Below are 21,683 nucleotides of genomic sequence, written 5' to 3'. Positions count from 1 at the left end.
CATGGTATTGATTTAATATTTTTTATTTAGTATAGGAGTATGGATTTGAATTACTCCTTTTCAAATTATTGGACCTAAGGCATTGATCAAGTTTCTTATACCATGTTTGGGGTCTTACTTTAATCCATATAATGTTTTCACTAACTTGCAAACCTACACTTTTTACCTTTGGTAATAAAACACTATGGTTGATCCATATAAACTCTATCCATGTCTTTAAAAAAATCCATTTAGTGGAATTACCACCTAAATATTTTCTTTGAAAACAAAAAAAATGGAAATAAATTAAGTTTTGGATGCAAAAGTATCTTCATAGTTTATACCTTATTGTTTTTCCTTCTCCATGTTGTATCCCATTGTTAGAAATCAACACTCACAACAAAGAGATAGAAGGAGACCTGATTATTCATTTTTATTATGGAGGACCATACATATGAATACATTTGCATGAATATGTAAAAGCATTTGTATTGCTTTATCATAAGGGATGTATCACCTAATTGTGTTTTAATACATCATTATGACATGGATTGATTTATATTAACTTTTTCTTGAATTTCTTAGAAGTCACCTTGAAATATAAACTCAAAAATTTCACCTCAACCTTGAGATTTTCTAGATCTATTTATCATCAAATTTAAACCTTATGGTTGAAGCTAAAGTATGATCCAGGTGGATATTGGTGGCCACCCTCCAATTCCACTTGGACCCCCACCAATGCTTCTTTTAGTTTTTCAGTTTCCTTAATTGTAGCACAATTTACTATTTTTAGCAGTTTTCTAGGTCCTAAACTTCCAGAGCCGTTTTGAGGCCCTAAACAACGTTTTTTCGGAAATCTACCACCAGCGATTTTATGTCTAAAATTGTCTTTTATGTCGTAGTCCTCAGAGAGATCTTTCCAACGGGTTGTCATGCGCGTCAAACAGAGATAATATGACCAAGTCACGACCTCAGGAAGTTGGTTGTCCAACTCACCCCAACGAGGCCCATAAACGCTTGGTGTTACATCTCCTCGGGTTATGGTTTTGGTTGTTTAGGGTTTGCTCTTATTGTTCAATAATAAAAAAGGCCCTTGAGCCTCATTGTAAGGCAGTTCAGAGGCATGTAGCTGCCACATCTCTTCTCAAAGATAAGCTACCATCGCCCTAGCTGGTTTATTTCCATTTCTGTTTGTAAGCATATTTCAATGTTTTACATTAATGAAATGAAGTATCATTTCCGCTGCATATCTGTGTTTATGATTATCTCTATAATTTGTTGCGTTCCTGTTTAAATCCGGATCAAAGTATGACTTATAGTAATATATATGTCACTTCTATCCAACTAGATACATAGGGAAACCAATAAAATAAATATCAAATGAGTGTACTTCAAGGGAATTTATTTTCAAGCACTTAGGGAATTATTCCCAACATATAATATATCTAAAATTACTTATTACAACATATTTATTATAGCCATAAATATTCCCACCTAACTTCCATATATTTTCCAAATTTGTTAACACAATCTGCTCATTATCATGTAAAATTAGCATGCATAACTATCTCTAGAAATTATTCAAACATTATGAGAACACAAGTTGAAAATTAGATCTACAAGAAGACAAAAGTGATAGCAAGTAAATATTCATATATACATAGGATGAAGTTACAGGTATACACCAACAACATAATATAATCCAATATGGCACATGCTTCTTAAACCCTAGCCAGGTCATCTTTTTCATCCACATCATCATCATCATCAACTTTTTCATGCCAAGACAGCCACCAAACAATCTTCCTTGAACAAAAACAAGATCTCCAATGATTCAACAAGGTTTGCCTTGCCAAGAATGTAAGTTCTATAAATTTCGGCTTCATCAGTTGGGTCTGCAACTTCGGCTTCCAAAAATTTGAGCCTGTAGTAACCCAAGAATCACATAAACTCTCATGGGTGGGCCAATAATAGTAGGAGATCAGAGTTCTTTCTTTTGTTGAGATTCTCCTTTGCTTTGCTACAATGATTTCTCGTCTTCTGGCCTCCTCACACTTCTTTTTTATAATATATTAAATTCCAAGATGTGTGTCACTAGGGGAGGCTGAAGTGCTCTTATTTATAGTCTTCACAAGGGCTAGAGTGGGCCTCTCTAGGCCAACTTTATCATAGATGGACGACTTTGTCATGGGGTCTTTCTAGAATTTTCTAAACATCAAAATAATATTTTATTTATTGATACAAGTGCCCAATCGAGTCTATTACATCATGACATAAACTTTGACTCGAGATTGAAACCCTAGAGCACTCAATGGGTGTTTAGACCTAGGAACCAAAAACTTTAAGCATGAAACCCATGCTTTAGTAAACAAATTTGATTTTACAATAATTTGATTTTTCTTTTGATAAGTACATAAGAGATACATCATTTCATGATACAAATACAATTATGCATACCAATACTAGTTACAACTTTCAATAGGAACTTTTCACATTACAAACCTTCAATGTCTTCTACGGAAGATTACTCATAAAATAGACTCGTCTCTCCTTACTTTGTACTTCACATTTCTTCTTATCTACAGAATATCTCGAAAATGAAGTGCATGCGTGATTTCTCTCAAAGGAGGTTGAATGTATATTTTATAAAGCCTTCCAAGGGCTCTTTAAGCCTAATGGGAGGCCAACTTCAGCTAGCTAGTTGGCCTATTCTTCGGAGCACTATAAACATTTTTCCAAAATACAAAATGATTTTATTTATTTAATACAAGTGCCCAAATGGGTCTTTACATAATGAAAATGACCTTTTGACTCAATACAATCCTATAGGCATGCAATGGATGCCTGACATATTAACCAAAGACTCAAGCATGAAACCCATGCTTTATAAAATTTTATTTTTACAATTTTCTTTCTTATTTTGATCAATATATAATAATTACATCATGTCATGAGACAATTATGAAGACTAGTTACATTTCCCAATAGACAGGAGCATGTTGATTCAGCTAAGCCATATGAGCAACACCAATTATGTTTCCATTTTGAGTTTCTCGCTCAGTTTAGGACAAAGTTTCATTTCATACATGATGACAGCAAGAGAACTATGGTTCATGATATATGTTTCATGATGAGATTGTTTAGACCTCCAAGTGTAGTGAAACAAGATTTATTCAAGATTGACCAAACATCTGCTACGTCGTCTAGTAGGTGAAGATCAACTAGAGGTGAAAATATTAGAATAAAATTCCATAGATGCATGGAAAATTTTCTCGCTAAAGGGGGGTCATGTTCTTATGATAATGAGAGCATATATAACATCGAGGTGCCCTTGAGGTACAAACATCTAGTGAAACAATGGAGACCCAAGGATCTTCCTGAAATAAACATTGAATTTTCTGTCAATGAAAGGATATGCCACATTGCCCCATCGTCATTACATGGTTTGGGGCTTATTTCCATGGATGGAATAAAGGCATGCTACGGACAATTAACTGAATTGATGGAGTATGTCAGACCCTGTTACAACTACAATGATTGGGTACGTCTAGTCCAATATACCAAAAGCATGTGAAGATATGGAGTGGTCGTAAATTATATACAACTAAAATACAATGATGAAAATAAAGATGCAACTATGTATATTGATGAAAGGCCAAAAGTGGCAGGGAATATTGCAGGGTTTATAAATAGTACATGGCCTGTCAACACAAATAAGAAACCCAATTTCATATTCGAGGGACGTGAAGGAAACTATGTATTCGTATGTGTCATTAAATCAATAGTTGTAGGGAAATATTTGCTCATTGATTACAATTTGAATAAAATAAATACAATTATTGCTATTATGGGGGCGGTATGTATTCAATTTTACCCAACTTGTCAGCAATGTCTATTGTATGTTAAGATTGTCATTTACTACGTGAAGTTTCTATATAAATTTAGACATATGTCAATAGTCGTTTTATTATTAATATAATGATGATTAATTGTGGATGAACTGCAAATTACACTTATTTGATAAACAAGGTGATAAGGGGAAGGCACCAGCGTTAGATCAGTCCACATATGCTCATGAGGAAGAGGTTTAGTTCTAATTGAGCCTCAGACAGATGAGATAAAAGGAAAAATCAGAACCTTGTTGCAACAAGTTCTTCGGTATGGGGTAAGAAACTCATTTAATTATCCCAATTATTTGTTTATGATTTAGTTAATTCATCCTTTATAAACAAATCTCTTTCTTTTACCAGAGTTTTTGGCGGATTTCAATCCTCATGCTACGACTATGGTTCGGGTCAACATTGGTAGCAGCGTCAATGCTCCACCTATGGGTGAGCCACCCATCATTGGGACAAGTACAATTTTTCAACCACCCACAGCATGATTTTCACCCCCTGAACAACATAATTCAGGATCTACACATGATGTTGTGGATGCAGAGCACGATACAATTACACAATTTGAAATGAGTTTTCCTAGATCTTCCCATGTTACTAGCATGAGATCACTATTGATCACGTTTTTGGTAAACGATGACAATGCCCCTATGAAAATAGAGAAACTTCCAGGTATTTAATAAGTGTTTTAAATATTAAGTACAACCTAAATGAAATTAATGTATAACATGTGATTATTTTAAACTAATGATAATATCGTTTTGTAGGAAATGATGTATTTTATAGGAGTTGGTAAGACATAACCTTGGAAATATTTGGGCCAACCATTTGCACAAACTGGAAATCCCAAAGTTCCAAGTTAAAAGAGGAACTTATTAACATGATGGTCTGCCTGTTCAGTGATGGAACCTTCAACAAATCTGCAGTTACCTCAAAGGTAGGCCTAGATTTAAAATATTTGTAAGACCAGTATAGGCCTCAATTGGAAAGGGCCAGGTCACCTGAGCTCCCTCCATCGATTCCAAAGATGGAGTGGAGAGCACTCATGGCAGATGCGCAAGAGAAGGTACCTTGAAAAGCAGGGAAGACTCCACCCAGACCAGGAAGGTATGAGGCACGTTTAATAATGTAATTATGATGCTTTATCATCATTGTGACATCTAATTAAGTTTTTCAATGTTTTAAATATAGGCTCCCAGATACTTCCAAAGCCACACGGGCTAGAATAGCCAAACATGGGCAGCATCATCTTGGCCCGGGTGGTTACTCGAAACTGGCCACAAAAATTATAAGTATATAATAAAAAAAATTGCATCCAAATTATAAATTGTTAACAATTTTAATTTAATATCACAGAAGAAGAAAAATTCATGTTCTAATGCAAAATTGCAAGGGACACAATTCAAAGAGGCTCCCATGGAGGAAGACCTAAAGCTTGCTTTCAAGTACGGCTATCAATTCATGGTTGAATGGAGGACAAGCTTGGCATCTTCAAAGTCTTCCAGCACCCAACATAACACTCAAGTAAATAAAAGTTACGAATAAAAATTATAAATCATTACTTGTACAATCTATTGGTTATTATTTTTTGCCATAAAGTAATGTGCTTGATTGTAAAAAGCAGGCAAGCAATGTAGATACAACACATGAGCCTACTGACGGTGGAGTGCCTAATCTTGAGACTGATGTTCAGCTCAGTACTGGAGGTATTTCATGTGTTATAAAAAAATTGTAGTATGTAATACAATTAAAAATATTTAAATTCAAATGGTGTATTACTTATAACCTTTCTTGTTTCTAAACCAGAGCATGTACATAATGTGGCCAGAGAAGAGGAGGAACATATGGCCCCATCTGAAAGTATTTTGTTTTCCTCCACTACCGAAGCAGGTAAAGAACACTATACTACTCTTTAAACATTTGTAATAATAATAACTATAAATATGAATTTAACATTTCTTTCTTATTGTAGTTGATTCTTCACCCCACTTGCAGCAGTGTAGTCGTAGGACTAGGTCAGAAGCAATACATATTACACTAGAAACCACAACAACTGAAGGGGGCCAAGATCAAGACATCCTGGCCAATTGCATTTTAAAAAAGAGAAAGAACGTTCATAAAAAAATTATTGAACTTGTTTATTTAGAGCCTGTTTTTATTAGTACCACATTTTTTATTGAGAGGTTGAATGCCTCGTGGAATGTGTACGTGTAACTTTAGACTATCCTAATAAAAAGTTGTGATTTTTACATTGCAAAAAATTAGAGCAATTTTGTTTCATATTGTGTAAACATAGTTTTTGTGATACAAGGAGGGTATATAATACCATATATTTGATAAATACATAGTATAAGCCAATTAACTATGTTACGAACACCAAGATCCTATAATCAGATTCTCATGTTAAACTAAGCCTTTGCACAATTTGTGCCCATGATAATTCAACCATCTACTAATTTGTATACCCATCCCACTCCACCATACACTACCACACTTCTAATTTAGGTGCTAGCTACTCTTGCTTCAATGCCTAATCACAACAATTTTTGATGACAATTTAAGTACATATGTTCGTAATTTCCATGGTGGGGCATATGAATTGTCGTCCCCAAATTGCTCGTCAATGATTATAACCTTAAAATGGCTAGCACGAGTCTATCTCATCATCTCAAAATCACTTCGCAGATGAAAATTTAGAATTTTTGTCATCATCACTTCACACTATCTCATGAATGACCCTTTCTACAAATTATATGCACAAATTTATGGAAGGTCGTCCCCTCTACCTATCCTATGATTGATTGTGACAGCAAGTGAATAAAGGACAATTGATGGATCTTTGTTGACAAGATCCCCTACTTATAAATTGTACTTTGTTCACCTATTCTCACAATCAATCATAGGCTAGGTAGAGGGGATGGTCTGCCATAAATTCATGCATATAATATGTAGAAGGGATCATCTATGAGAACGTGAAGTGATGATGACAGACATGGTAAATTTTCATCTGCCAGGTCATTTTGAGATGGTGATGACAGACCAGTGCTAGCCCATTCAAGGTTATAATCATTGATGGGAAATGTGTGGAGGACAATTCATACATCCCATCATGGACATTATACTCATGTATACGTAAATTATCATCATAGTCACAAATTGTTGTGAATTGACAACTAATATATGTTATAATTTTGTTAGACTAACATAGATTAGAAAATGCAGCCAATATATAGATTAGTTACAATAAAGATAGTAGAAATTAATATAGCAACCATTCCAACATTGTCAACTAGTATATATTGAGACTAATATTGATGCTTCATGGGATGATGTATCAAATTGTCTCATGCTTTATCCTAGTATTCATTGAATGCCATAATATTTCTCTGAGGTTCTATTCAAATTATGGCAATTTATGAGACTTGTAGCCTCCACTATTTGCACGGCTCTCTTACTTCAAGTGGTACACTAAGTCTAGGTTAATTAGTATATGTTTAATGAAGGTAGCTTATTGTCCTCAATCCATATTCAAAATACCTACAAACATTTTTTCATAGGTATGTGCTCTTATAGGTTATTCATATTCTCTATTTTTTTAGTTTGATCGATATTAGAAGTCTCATGCTCATAACACACACACATACACATATGTCAATATTTATCCAATATTAATCATTAATATCCATGCATCGAACATAGCTCTTGGCTTTTGTACTCCAGTTTAGACTTTGGATCTTATATATGTATGTGCAAGATTGTTTTGTCCTATTCAAGTACAGCGATTGTAGTTTTTGTACTAGGTCTAATATTTTAACAATGAATTTTCAAACTTAATTCAGATACCTTGCTTAGAAAGTGAGTTTTAGTCTTTAATCATGATCAGTGTTTGTTTCTGGATTTTTGAAATGATGCAACAATTCAGATGCCTAGTTTCAAAAAAATGCTCATGCATGTCATTTGGATGAAACATGATCTATTGAAGGATAAATGTGCAATTATTGAATTTGTGATGCTATTAAATTTCTCATTTTAAGCATATAAAAACATTATCGACTACACTCTTCCCAAAATATTTTATTCAAACCCCTAAGTATTTTGTGTCTATGATTAATGAATGAATTAATGAATCTTATATTTTAATGAATAATTGCTATATGTCTCTTTATATACATGACATTGTTTCATATTATGTAAACATATTTTTTATGATAAAATTTATTGAGATGCAATATTTTGTGCACTTGAGAATGAATGTTTTCTATTTGTTTTTTAATATATGTTAATGTCGTGTTTTCAACTATTTCCTATATAGTAGATATATTGGGTACTGGGGAATTGAAATAGATGTGAGGTGGGGGGAGGAGCTTCCACCTTCACATGGTTGGCCTTGTTCAGTAGAGAATAAATTAGGATTTCGATAATCTTGGAGAAAAACACCCTCAATCCAACAGAGCAACAACAAAGTCAATTTTGACTTCGCTATTGCTTCGTCGAGTGGAGGGAGGTTTGCTCGAACAAAATTAAACTACTCCGACAATTTATTCTCGAAACCAAGAGGAACTCATTCATGTATTCATATTGTATATATTATAATATCCATATTAGAAAGAATTTGTTTCATATTGTTCATATTAGAATCTACATATTTACTTTGTTGTCCTCTTCTTGGAAAATACAACGTTCATCCATTGTATCATCTCTACAATCCATTATTGATTCATGTTTAAAAACAAAATGACAGACATTAACAAAACCTAGAATTTATCTTCAAAACTTTAAAAAAATGAAACAATTACCACAATATCAAAATGGAAAATTACAATTCTACAGACACTTCTCAAACAAAGCATCAATATTGATCAAGACAACCAATATAGCCTCATGTCTTCACCAATAGAGTTTGGGGCATCTATGAATTCCAAACATACTCTTGCATAGATGTCATACACACTACTAGTGAAGATGGCAGGCAATATTGGTTGTCTTGATCAGTATCGACGCTCTGATGAGAAGTATCTACAAAATTAAACTTTAATGTTTTGATATTGTGGTAATTGTTTCCTTTTTTAAATTACATTGTCCACTAGTGCACGAGGCAAAGAAAAATATAATTCTATCTTTATTAATGAATAATAATAATAAATTATCAATTTAACATTTTTTTTTTTTTACAATTGATGATCCACCCCTCTTGCAGCAGCGTCAAAACGTCATGAGTACACAACCAGGCCATGAAAAGAAAGAAAGAAAAAAGGAAAAAAAAAAGTGATTGTAATAATTATATCATTATAAATATCACGTACCATATTATGAAACATATTTTTGATGATAAAAAAAATTTAGATGAAGTATTTTGTGTCTATGATTAATGAACGATTGTTATATGTTAATGAATAATTTTTATATGTCTCTTTATTTGCATGACATTGTTTCATATTATGTAAACATATTTTTTATGATAAAATTTATTGAGATGAAATGTTTTGTGGATTTACAAATGAATGAATGTTTTCTATTTATTTTTTTATGTATGTTAATGTCTTGCTTTCAACTATTTCCTATATGGTAGATAGATTGAGTACTAGGGAATTGAAAGAGATTTGAGGGGGGGAAGGGGCCATGAGAGCTTCCACCTTCACGTGGTTGTCCCTGTTCAGTAGAGAATAAATTAGAATTTCGATAACCTTGGGGAAAAACACCCTTAATCCAACATAGAAACAACAAAGTCAATGTTGACTTCGTTATTGCTTCATCAAGTGGAGGGAGGTTTTCTCGACCAAGAATAAACTACTCCCACAATTTATTCTCAAAGCCAAGAGGAGCTCATTCAGGTATTCATGCACACAAGTATTTTTAATTATTATTTATTCATGCAATTAAATTTAATATTTGGTCAGATTTAATCTAAGTTTGCCTCATTGGTCTCATGAATATGTGTAGGAAAACTAGTTTCAATTCGGATGTTGAAGAGAAATAACTATCTGAAGAAAATAGCTCAAAATGGTAAGGGTTTAGGTGAGCCAACAAAATTTATTTGATATTTTTGTTGTATGTTTTGGTCGATTGGGAGTTACATAAATTTTTATAAGAAATAACGAACTTTTCCATGAAAAAAATCATGTAGTATTTTTCTTTCTTTGACATTTGTGTTTTTATTTGAGTGAAAGACCATAAACTGTCATTTTTCATGCAGGGAATTAGGAGAAACTCTTACTCTATCAATTGGGCATAAGGCATTGGTATGATTTTTCTTCTATTTTACTAATTATTTATCGCATCTAAATTCTCCTCCTTCCCTTGTTTTGCATGTACTTTCGTTCACATATCTACATTTGAAAGGTTAACTACATTTGGAGTCATATACACGAAAAAAATTCATCTAAGTACTGCTCAAATTTTTCCCACCAAGAGCTTGGCTACTAGGTGCTTGATGTAGTTTTGTGTGGCATTTGATTTCAAGCAATTTTTTATTTCTACGTTGCAAATCTTCCAAGACCATAGATGTTGAGAAAAAATAGGGCAAACATAATTAGGGTTTCTTTTATAATGTTTTCTCTTGTTATATTTACACTTCTTATGATATAAAGTTAGTTCATCATCAACATTATTATTTTGTGTTCATCATCAAGACAATGCCAATAAAGAAGATCACAATGCAAACAAGAACACCAGAAATAGGCTCCAGACTGGGAAAAAAATCCTCCACAGGGAAAAACCCAAAAATTTATCTTCTTATAGATATTCAAAGAAGAATTCCAAGACCTTTGATCAAGACAACTCACCAAGTGATACGCTAGCTACCCAAACAACAATGCTTCTTTCTATAACTCGGTTTGTTGCTCTTCTCTAGCTTGAAATATGAACATAGATAGCTTTCCTCCCATACGTGCAAGCTTTCCAAACAAAGAATTGATGGACAAGACAAACAAATAGACCTTCTTACTTTCCTCATTATCCTTCACCTCTTTCTCACTCTGAATTTAATTCAGACTTCTTGAAGAGACCAAATTACTTATGTGACTCAAGTGAGGTCCAATACCTCTCCTTTGTTGACAAATCTAGGGAATTATGTGAGTTAGATTCTTCAATTTGACTTCTCTTATCTTTAAATTTACTTGTGAAATTATATGTTGATTATGTTAGTGTTCCTAAGACAAGAACACAATATGTAAGAGCACAACTAGGGAAAAACCCCTATGAAGGAGAAAACTCAATCAACTCTTTCTCTAGTAGATTAAATCAAGTTGAGACACACTTGACCCTTTAACTAAAGAAATAGACTTACTCCAACCACCAGACCAGTTCATCTTGCAATTGTCTCTGCAATCATGGTTCTTGGCTCCTCCTGTTTCAACTTCAAAGTTTCGACCCTCCTACAATAGTCTCAGCCCTCCTTCAGAAATATCGGCCCTCCTCCTTCAAAAATATCGACCTTGCTTCTTCAATAGTCTCATCCCTTTCTATAATCATCTCTGCAACAAGGAACTTTTGCCTCCCTGTAATTGTTTCTGCAATTCATATTTTTGATTTCCTCTCTATAATAGTCTTCTAAGATTCTCGACTTCCTCTCCATTTCTTGGTCCTGTAATGGTTTCTCTTACTTCTTGAACGAATGCTTTACTTCTCTCCTTAAAATGGTGAAATAGTAGGCTATTTATACTTATTAGTCACGGTGCATTTGAGCTGACATAAACAATTTGACTTGAACCTGACATGTAGGCTTGTAATGAAGGTCGACTTGATTATCTTATGTTTGGAGGCCATCTTTGAAGGATGAATGGTAATCCTTTTTGGAGAAGGAATTGATTTTGGTGGAGGAGATATTTAGACATAAAAAAATAAAAAATAAAAATAAAAATTCCTTTCTTGACCTTGAGGAGCCAAAAAAGGGTCCCTTACAAAAATGACTTTGAATTTGACTCAACAAAAATTTGGCTTCACAATGCCCAAAAAAATTATTTGAAGGCAAACATTTAGGAAATTAAATTTCAGAGGTCTACCTCTTGCTCAATCAGTGTTGTATTTTCTTTAATGGCTATGATGTCAAAGGAACATTTCTTTTTAACATAAGATTTCCCTATAAAACGATCCATTTTCGAGAGTCGGTTATAAAAGTTGAATGAGATGAAAATTATGTTTGTTACACAAGTATCAACTCCTTGAAAATCTGTGGAACGAGCTATAATTCAAGCACAACATCCCTTTAAATATGCTTTATCACATCCCTTACTTATGGAGAGGTTCCAAAATATTTCTTTATTAAGCTTGTAATCAATGTTATAGAATAAATTTACAATGAACTTAAAATTGAAACAAAAACTTGGAAAGTTGTAAAGCAATATAGTGATTTAGATGACAACCACATATGTCTTAGAATGTTATCATGTGGAATTACTTTTCATAAATGAATGCTTATTGGATTTACCGAAACCACCCTTGGGGTACCATAAATGAAATGCGAAGAAATGATCTCAAAATAGGTATCTGGAATAAGCACATGCTCCTAGGGGCAATGCAGGGGAAAAGTCATGGATAGCTATAGACATAGAGCTTATTAGAGTTTACTAGAACCAAGTCATTAGTTAGTCCCTTGAAGTTGATAGGAAAGAGAGAGGAAAAGTATATAATCCCTCCATTTATTGAAAGATTCACATGCTAATGGTAAAATACCCTAATAATTACATATAAGCTTAGTTTATGTGTTGCATTCTTGAAACCATTATGTGTTGCATTTCACATAGTATTCAAACATTTATGAGCATTCGATATCCAATACTTGTATCCATTTCACTTGAATGAATCAACATATCTATGTGAAGTCATTTTTGGCTTTGTTTGATCCTTGTTGACTCAATCATAAAATACAAGCTCCTAGGGACCTCTTGATCAACTCAGAATTTTATTGAAGTGTTTATTCTCTAATTTCCATTATTGGCATAGTGTTTATGTGTGATTAGTCATAGTTCAAATTTATAGTATGGTTCGCAGTTATTTATGGCTCTTTCTCTCATGTTTGTAGCTCATGAATAGTATGGTTCGCACTTATGATTTGAGGCTCGCACTTTGTAGCTCTATTTCTAAGGTTCACTTCCTAAGGTTTTTGACCATGTCACAATGATCCTGCAGTATATATATATTGTGATATTTCATTCTTGATGGCAGGCTCTTCTAGGAGTTCGAAGTCTTCCTCTTTATATAGTCTTCCAAGGGCTTGACTAGGCCTCTCCAAGCTGACTTCATATTTTTTGGTCGAGATGTCACTTTTTCCGCCAAGAACAATATGAATAAGAGGGCCAAATTGAATTCCTAAATTCATTGTTAAGGAGGGTTGAAGTCACCAATGTAATAACCAACTAGATACCCAGAAATTGTACTCAGTCAACTTCAAAAGTGATCACAAAAGGGAGAGGTAAGCTCTTTGCAATTCTCGGTCAGAGTATCAACACAAACAAATATATAAGAAATCCAAGTCATTGTATCAACGAGTCCTTAAGGAGAACCAAACTGCAACCAACATAACCTTCTTAAGCTTCTTCTCACTTGTAGATATACCCTGTACTAGAAGACCGAAATATTTTCAATTACAAACCGAATTTGATGAGCTTGATGGTAGTCGAAATGATTCCAACGACCACCCCTTAAGCACAATTGAGGAGTATCCTTTTTAATGAGTCTTAGAAATCTTCAACCATATTAGATACTAACATACAACATAAATAAAATATAGTGTTAGGTAAGGAGGAAAAATCTAGTGGGAATAACCCCCCCACTCAAAATAAGAGTGCTTCTATCGAAATGTTCAAATACTAAGAACATGTGTCCTTCACTCCTAAGAGCCCCCACAAATATGTGAATCTTTGTTGCATGAAAATATTGGTGAATATGGATGTATAATACTCAAAATAATGGGAATACTTCATATCAATTACTCATTTAGTCAGCTTCTCTCTGATTTAGTGCATGTGAACCTTAATTAGCCTAGTATATTGTCTCTAAACTCAATCTCTAAAAAACTTGAGTGTATTTTGGTTAACGCGTCATATCACTATAGGAAGTTGAATTTGTACACTAATATCTACCAAAATGTCTTAAAAGCAATGGCTTGAATAAAAATGTTCATTACAACCCTGTAGTATTCCTCTACTAATGAAAGAGCAGTGGTTGTATGCTTCTTGCTTGACCAACACATGGGATTGAAACCAAGGTAGAGAACATATCTTAATGTGGATTTGTAATATGTTTTATCACTATCCTAACATGAATCTACGTAACTAATAATATCCAAGGAAGACCCTATAATCATCTTGGATTATCTCCAAACAAAGAAAAAATGACAAAATCCCATATTAGTCATGGCAGACCTATCTGTAGAAAGAGGTGCCAATTCTCTTTGGTTGATCTCCATTAAGTAGTTGTACTCCTCTCTCATAGTTGCTTTACAAGAGGTGTTCCCCTGAACCTCGACATAGGTTTGAATTTTTGATCCAAAAATAAAATAACAATGGATATCACGTTAAAAATCCATGATGGCTATATCTTATAGGGGCTCCACAAACTACGAGTAACATATAGTTTCTTCTATATAAATAATCGATGCAAAGACTATATTACTTTTATTTTTCTAAACGCGGACCTCTCTCGAACATGCCACAGCAAAGGCAGGTCGTCGAATACTCTACATCTATCGGTCGGGTTATGACGGATAATTGATATTTGAATCGACGGATAAGCATCGGTAGTTTAACACTCCCGTCAGACAACTCTCATTCATCGCATATTTGATTATTTACCAAGAGCATGCGAGCGTCAGAGCGATAACACTCAAGTTGCACGATTTACCTATATCGTTGATTACCTGACACCTAAAGGTCGGTTTTTCCCATCGGACATAACTCTCGTCCATCGCATATCTGACGCCTTACCAATGACATGTGAGCACCAGAGCGATAACACTCTTTTCGGAAAATTTACCCATACCGTCGATTACCCAACGCTTAAACGTCAGTTTTTCCCGTCAAAAAAATGACATGTGTCAAATATCCAACTGCGCACTAGTGCGATACTTGTCGAATATTCGACATACAACCCGTTGGATATCTGACCATTTTTAGCGTCGCAAAACCGACTTTTATATGTCAATTTTTAATGCCTTTTTATGTGTCAGCTAATCGACATTTTGGACGTCTAATATCCGACGGTTACTAAATTGTAGACTATTCTACAGATTTCCAGCAATGGTTGGATGAGCACCGATGTGTCGGATGGTTGACGCAAAAAAATCACATATCTGACTAATAGTCATCGCATTTTGGCCCCATTTGTACTAGTGAAGAAGGAAGACCCATTGCTTTTGAAATTCGTCCAATCAAGGGAACATATTTACACAAACCTAATTATGAGAAGGAAATGTTGGCAATACTACTTGCCTTAAAGCAATGGTGCCTTTACCTAACGGGAAGACACTTCAAGGTAAAAACATATCATGATACTCTTAAATACTTCCTAGGACAAATATTACCTTCAGAAGAGCAGCAAAAATGGGTCACAAAGATGTTAGGTTATGACTTTGAAATCAACTACAAAAAAGGGAAGCAAAATGTTGTTGCATATGCACTCTCAAGAATGGATGAGGATCTGGAGGCATTGCTTTGTGCCATTTCTAATATCCAACCTGATTGGATAACTAAAGCAGGTATGAATGGAAGAATGACGAAGGGGTGTGGACAATCATTCAAAAGTTGCAGCAAGATCCCAGTGCATCTAATACATTTATCTATAAAAATGATTCATTGTGGTACAAAGATTGCTCATATCTATGTAAGAACTCCCAACTCAAACAAAAAGTTTTGGAATTGCACCTCTACTATAGGAGGGCACTCGGGATTTTTAAAAATATACCACGGGGTTAAGAAATATTTTTTTTGGGATGGCCTTAAATTTGATATTCAAAAGTTTGTGGAAAAATATTTGGTTTGCCAACAAAATAAAGTTGAAATGATTAAGACCCCGAGTCTTTTACAACCATTATCTATTCCAAGTCAATGTTGAGAGGAAGTCTCAATGGATTTTATCACATGTTTACCCAAGTCTGAAGGAAAGAGTGTTATTATGGTGGTAGTTGATGGACTTACCAAGTACGCACACTTTTGTGCACTATCTCATCCTTTCAAAGCCAATACAGTGGTCACTGCATTTGTGGAAACAATTCAAAAGCTACACGGAAACCCAATAATTATTGTAAGTGACAGAGATCCCATTTTCACTAGAAATTTTTGGACAAAAATATTTTCTTATCTTCGTACTCAATTAGCTCATAACTCATCTTATCATCCTCAATCTAATTGGGAAAATGACATAGTGAAAAAATGCTTGGAAGGATATCTTTGCAATGTGTATCTAATAAACAAACATAATGGGTCAAGTGGTTACCTCTGGAAAAATGGTGGTATAGCACTTCCTTCCATACCACTACAAAAATGACTCCATTTATGGCACTTTATGGATATCATCCACCATCCATCACACCATCTTTAAGAAACAATTCTAAGATTCAAGCGATGGAAGATCACATCAAGCATCAACAAAAATTTCTCCAGCTCTTAAAGGATAACCTGACTTAGGTGCAAAATCAAATGAAACAAGAAAAAGATCAGCATCACAATGAAATAAGTTTTGATGTGGGCGAATGGGTATTTTTACAGCTACAGTCATATAAACAAATATCCCTCAAGCAAGCTAAGAAGGGTAATAAATTATCACCCAAGTATTATGGCTCGTACAAGGTGTTGCAAAAGATTGGCAATATGGCATACAAATTGGAGTTTCCTGCATCTTCACGAGTACACCCACTTTTCCATGTTTCATGTTTAAAGAAGGTTATAGGTGACAAGCTCTCAATTCAAACTATATTGCCAAAACTCGACGAGGAAGGAAAAATCATATTAGTGTCTGAAGCAATAACATAAACAAGAATCTGATAGCTACAAAGTCAATCAAATTCAGAGTATCTCATCAAGTGGAAAAACTTATCTTCTGAAATTTACACATGGGAGGATGAGTATTTTGTACTGAAACATCTAGAACTACTCAAGCATTGAGGACAACTTTTTTGGAGTAGAGGAGCATGTTAGGTCCCAATAATACTAGTGTAGTCCTCGTATTGTTATTGTTGTACCCCATAGAAGTCCACTACCGTTATTGTTGTGCTCTCACATTATTATGGTTATGTAAGCCCTAATTATATTTTGACCCTTTAGACTCCTATATATACCAAGGAGGTATGTCATTTGAATCATCCAAAAATTGTTCATTTATGTGATGTAAAGGGAGTTTCCCTTCGAAGTGGCTTATTATCTAGTCATTGAACTATCTTTTATTATGTTTTTGTGTTATTTTGATCTAAATGCATAATAGAGAAGCATATTTGATGTGATAGAGTTATCTTAGGATTCACAAACCTTCAATTTAAAAGAGGTTGAGGCTATTAAGAGTTACGAACAAAATGAATTTTTAAAGCTTTCAGCATGAAACAAAAGTATGGACAATGTTTTCCTTTTTTTCAGAAAAATAGTCAAGAGTGGTGGAGATATTGAAGGTAAATACTCACCTTGATCAGTACCGCTACTTGTCCTAGAGGCAAACCAATCCAATTGTCCCCAGTGATGTTAAGCCTCTTTGAGAAACCTACATTGTTACTTCTCTAAAAGAGGATTCCAAAGGAATTGGTGGTGTTAAGGACAATGGAGATGACCATAACCCACCCTAAGGAAAAATAGAGAGAGCATGTCATCCTTTAGAGAAAGAGGTCACCTAAAAATGACACTACAGCTCAAACAAAAATAATCAAAGTCTTTGATGATATTGAGGTTGAACACCAAATTAATACAATACCAACGTTGGTCATTGTGTAATTGGGAAGCAATATATTGGTGAAACCAAGAAGCCTTCCATCAAAGCTTCCAATGTTTGAATATAACTCTAATCACATTGCACCATGCTAAACTTTATCCACAAGCTAAGAAATTGCAAATTTGAAAAGGTAAAAAGGAAGAAGCATTTAATGAACAATTGTACCTCATTGGACATTAAGGGATTGGGAATACAATGAGCTCTTCATCTATACAATGTTATCAATGGAATATGCATTCTATTCAAGACCACATTGGATGAAAACACCAAGTTAAAGAGGATGATTGCTAACTTGGAATCCACATTAATACCGAAACCATTGTTCACGCAATTGTTGACCATGACAATCGTAGAAGAATGGTGAGAATAAAATGCAAAGGAAATTTCCAAATTAAAGAAGGCTTGAGGATTATTGTAGAGTAAGAGAGGCAGTCACTGCCAATGTTAAAGAGAGGATTAATTTGTTAATGGATTTTTTAGAGCTAGTAAGTAAATCTTATATCCTCGTCACTAAGATTACTTCTTTGTAAGATACACTAAAACAACACCTACATGATGATCAAGCATTCTACTATAGTTATGTTAGACACCTTCAACAAAGACTTAACCAAAATTAATGAACACAAAAGCCACAAGAAGAATCTCCTCGAAAATGCAAGACTCGGACATATGAAAGCAAGTTGGGATGTTAGATTGGAAGTTTTGTAACAATTGATCTACTTTTAATGTTTTCACTTATAGGAGTAAAGGATTTTTCAAGTGTTAATAGACTTTCAAGTGTTTCCTAATAAAAGATCCTCACAAAAGAAGAATATGAGTTGAAGTCTAGCACATCTCATACCATGATTGGTGAACGACTCAACAAGCTCACCACTTTGAGGATAGAGATTAGGCAATGGCTAAACAACCTTGTGGTCAAAAAATCCAAGGTATTGACTCAGTGGTGTAGGAGCAATGTAGAATTAAGTGAGACCGAAGATGACATATGTGCCTTATAGCAAAAGGAGGTCACGATGGGACCCATACAAGATTTCAATGAAGTATGGGTTAATAAAGCGTTGGATAAGATTGCAAACCCTTATAAAAAAATAAGTGAAAATGACAATTAAGGTTGAAAAAGAACACATGTTAATATCAATGTTGTTTTTTTTCTTTTCATTTATTTGTATCTAGAGGAATCGACAACTGGTTGGTCTTGAAGTCACGTGACACATGGTCAATCCCAATTGCTACCATTATAACCTGCAGGTCCCTACATATGCCCCTTCCATGGGCACAAGTGAATCGAGGGATTTGAACCACAAACCTCCTCACATATAACACTTCATTTTCACGGTCATCGCCAGTTGAGTTGCCCCTCGAGGGCTAAAGTAACATCAATGTATTATTGAAATCAAAGTTCCTTGATGAAATGGCATCAAATTCTAGTCCTTCAAAATGTGTAAGTCGGCATTCACAACCTTTTCGACCTTTGCTTCCTTCCTATATTTTCCATTAAATTCATTTTTGCATGTAGCATTAAAAAGCCTTGGACTAACCAATTTTGATCATTGTCTTCACATGACACATGGTCAATCCCAATCGCTACCACTATAACCTCTAGGTCACTACATATGCCCCTTCCGTGGGCACAGGTGAATTGAGGGATTTGATCCACAAACCTCCTCACATATAACACTTTATTTTCACGATCATCGAGTTGCCCCTTGAGGGCTAAAGTAACATCAATGTATTATTGAAATCAAAGTTCCTTTATGAAATTGCATCAAATTCTAGTACTTCAAAATGTGTAAGTCAGCCTTCACAACCTTTGCGACCTTTGCTTCCTTGCTATATTTTCCATTAAATTCATTTTTGCATGTTGTAGCATTAAAAAGCCTTGGACTAACCAATTTTGATCCTTGTCTTCTTCCAAGCCTGACTTATATATTCCAACAACATGAAAACCATGTCCTTGCCCTAAAGGGTGCATACATTTCAATTCCCATTTATGTATCATTCATTGAGTGTTTTCTACAGAGAATATCATCTCACTTTATTTCAAACAAATTCTACACTAATATTTTAAAATTTCTATTCATTTAAAAGTTGCCCCACACATAAGCACCGAAATAGCTATCTTGTTTTTAGGAGTTATATATGATTAGAAATCCATGGAACTTGAGCAGATGGATCTTTGCACCTTTGATCTTGAATGGAAGTCTTTTAAAGTTATTTTGGTTTGCCCTATCACATTTTATTTATTTCATTCATCTTACAAAGTTGTGGTTGATTCTACACTTCAGGCATGTTTGTGTTATGAGCAAATTCCATTAGCTTAAAAACATTGAAGTTATCTTTACTTTCTTTTGTTTTTTGAGACTACCTAATTCTTCAAATAAACACTACTTTCAAAGAAAATTCACAATTTCAAGACTTTTTTATGATTTTGAAATTCCATTAAGATATGCTACTCACACATTGCACTTGTTGAAAGTTCTTAAGAAATTATGAACACTCAACAAGAGGAATGCCACCATCTTCAAATTGTTGTGGGGACTTTTGAGATCTTTTAAACACCCCCCAATGTTGGGTGCCTGCTCCCTTTAACAGTTAAAAAGGTGAACAGAAGGTAAGCACAAAATGAAAGTAAGCACAGATGTACACGTCATGAATTTAAGAGGTGACATTGTTCACCCCCTCAAGGTGGAGAACAAGAGGAGGTCATTAGTGCCATCTAAATAAGGAAACCAAATATTGAAATTAAATAATAATTTAATTTCTTAAAGAAAAATTGAAATATATTAAAATTATAATAAACACTTCATCAATAATTAACCATCATTCACACATACTTTGTCAAAAATACTATTTAGCCTTCCACAAGTCACTAAAAATGACACTTTAATATCCATCTACTTGTTTTCCCACAAACAATATCATTTTATTCAAATTGATACACCCCATGCCCATGAGTGATTCTCATGATATGAATATTATGTAAACAATAAAATTAAAAATTCAAATCTCATGATTCAAACCAACCCAAAATATAACAAAATGAGACACCACACACACACACATATATATATATTAAGCTCACCCAATTATACACATTTTATGAAAACGTAATAACATCCAATTAAACGATACTCAAAATTTGAAAAATTATCTTAACCTCCCCAAAAGAACAATAGTCCATTGAAAATAAAGTCCCTTTCAACCTGATGTATTAAACTAAAATCCCATTGAAAATAAAGTCCCCTTTCAACCTGATGTATTAAACTAAAATGCCATTGAAAATAAAGTCCCTTTCAACGTGATGTATTAAACTAAAATCCCTTTCAACCTGATGTATTAAACTAGAGAGAATTAAAAATACAAAATATATATTTTATATCCCTTTCAACCGGATGTATTAAACTAAAGAGAATTAAAAATACAAAATATATATATTTTTTATTCTTAAGAAGCCCCCACTTAAGTGTAGAATTTTTCACTGAGATTTATAGTCAAACATCAGTTTTCTTTAGAGGACCATTGCACCTCTCACGCACCACCACGTTAAAACAAAAAACAAAAACACAAACAAACAAAAAAGCATACTGCACCTCTCAAACACCACCCTAACAAATAATAATAATAATAATAAATAAATAAATAAATTGATTGCACGTACAAAACCTAGTGGATAACATGTGCAGTGTTGAAGGCCAAAAAGCGATTAAGAACATTCTACATCAATTGAGAACATTCAATATCCAGATACAACGATATATAATAACCAAAAATCACAAAGGCTGGGATGTTACACAAAGCACACAGGTAGACGCATCAAAGAATGTGTTTTGGTCCCACATTTACATTTGATGCAATTCCCATGGAAGAATAACCCCCATTTGATCGACCTGTCTTACGAAA

The sequence above is a fragment of the Pinus tabuliformis genome, chromosome 2_2 (assembly GCF_031772625.1).
Source record: "Pinus tabuliformis cultivar Carrire ecotype Pingquan chromosome 2_2, CPIR1, whole genome shotgun sequence".
NCBI classification, from domain to species: Eukaryota; Viridiplantae; Streptophyta; class Pinopsida; order Pinales; family Pinaceae; genus Pinus; species Pinus tabuliformis.
This window is presented reverse-complemented; position numbering follows the sequence as displayed.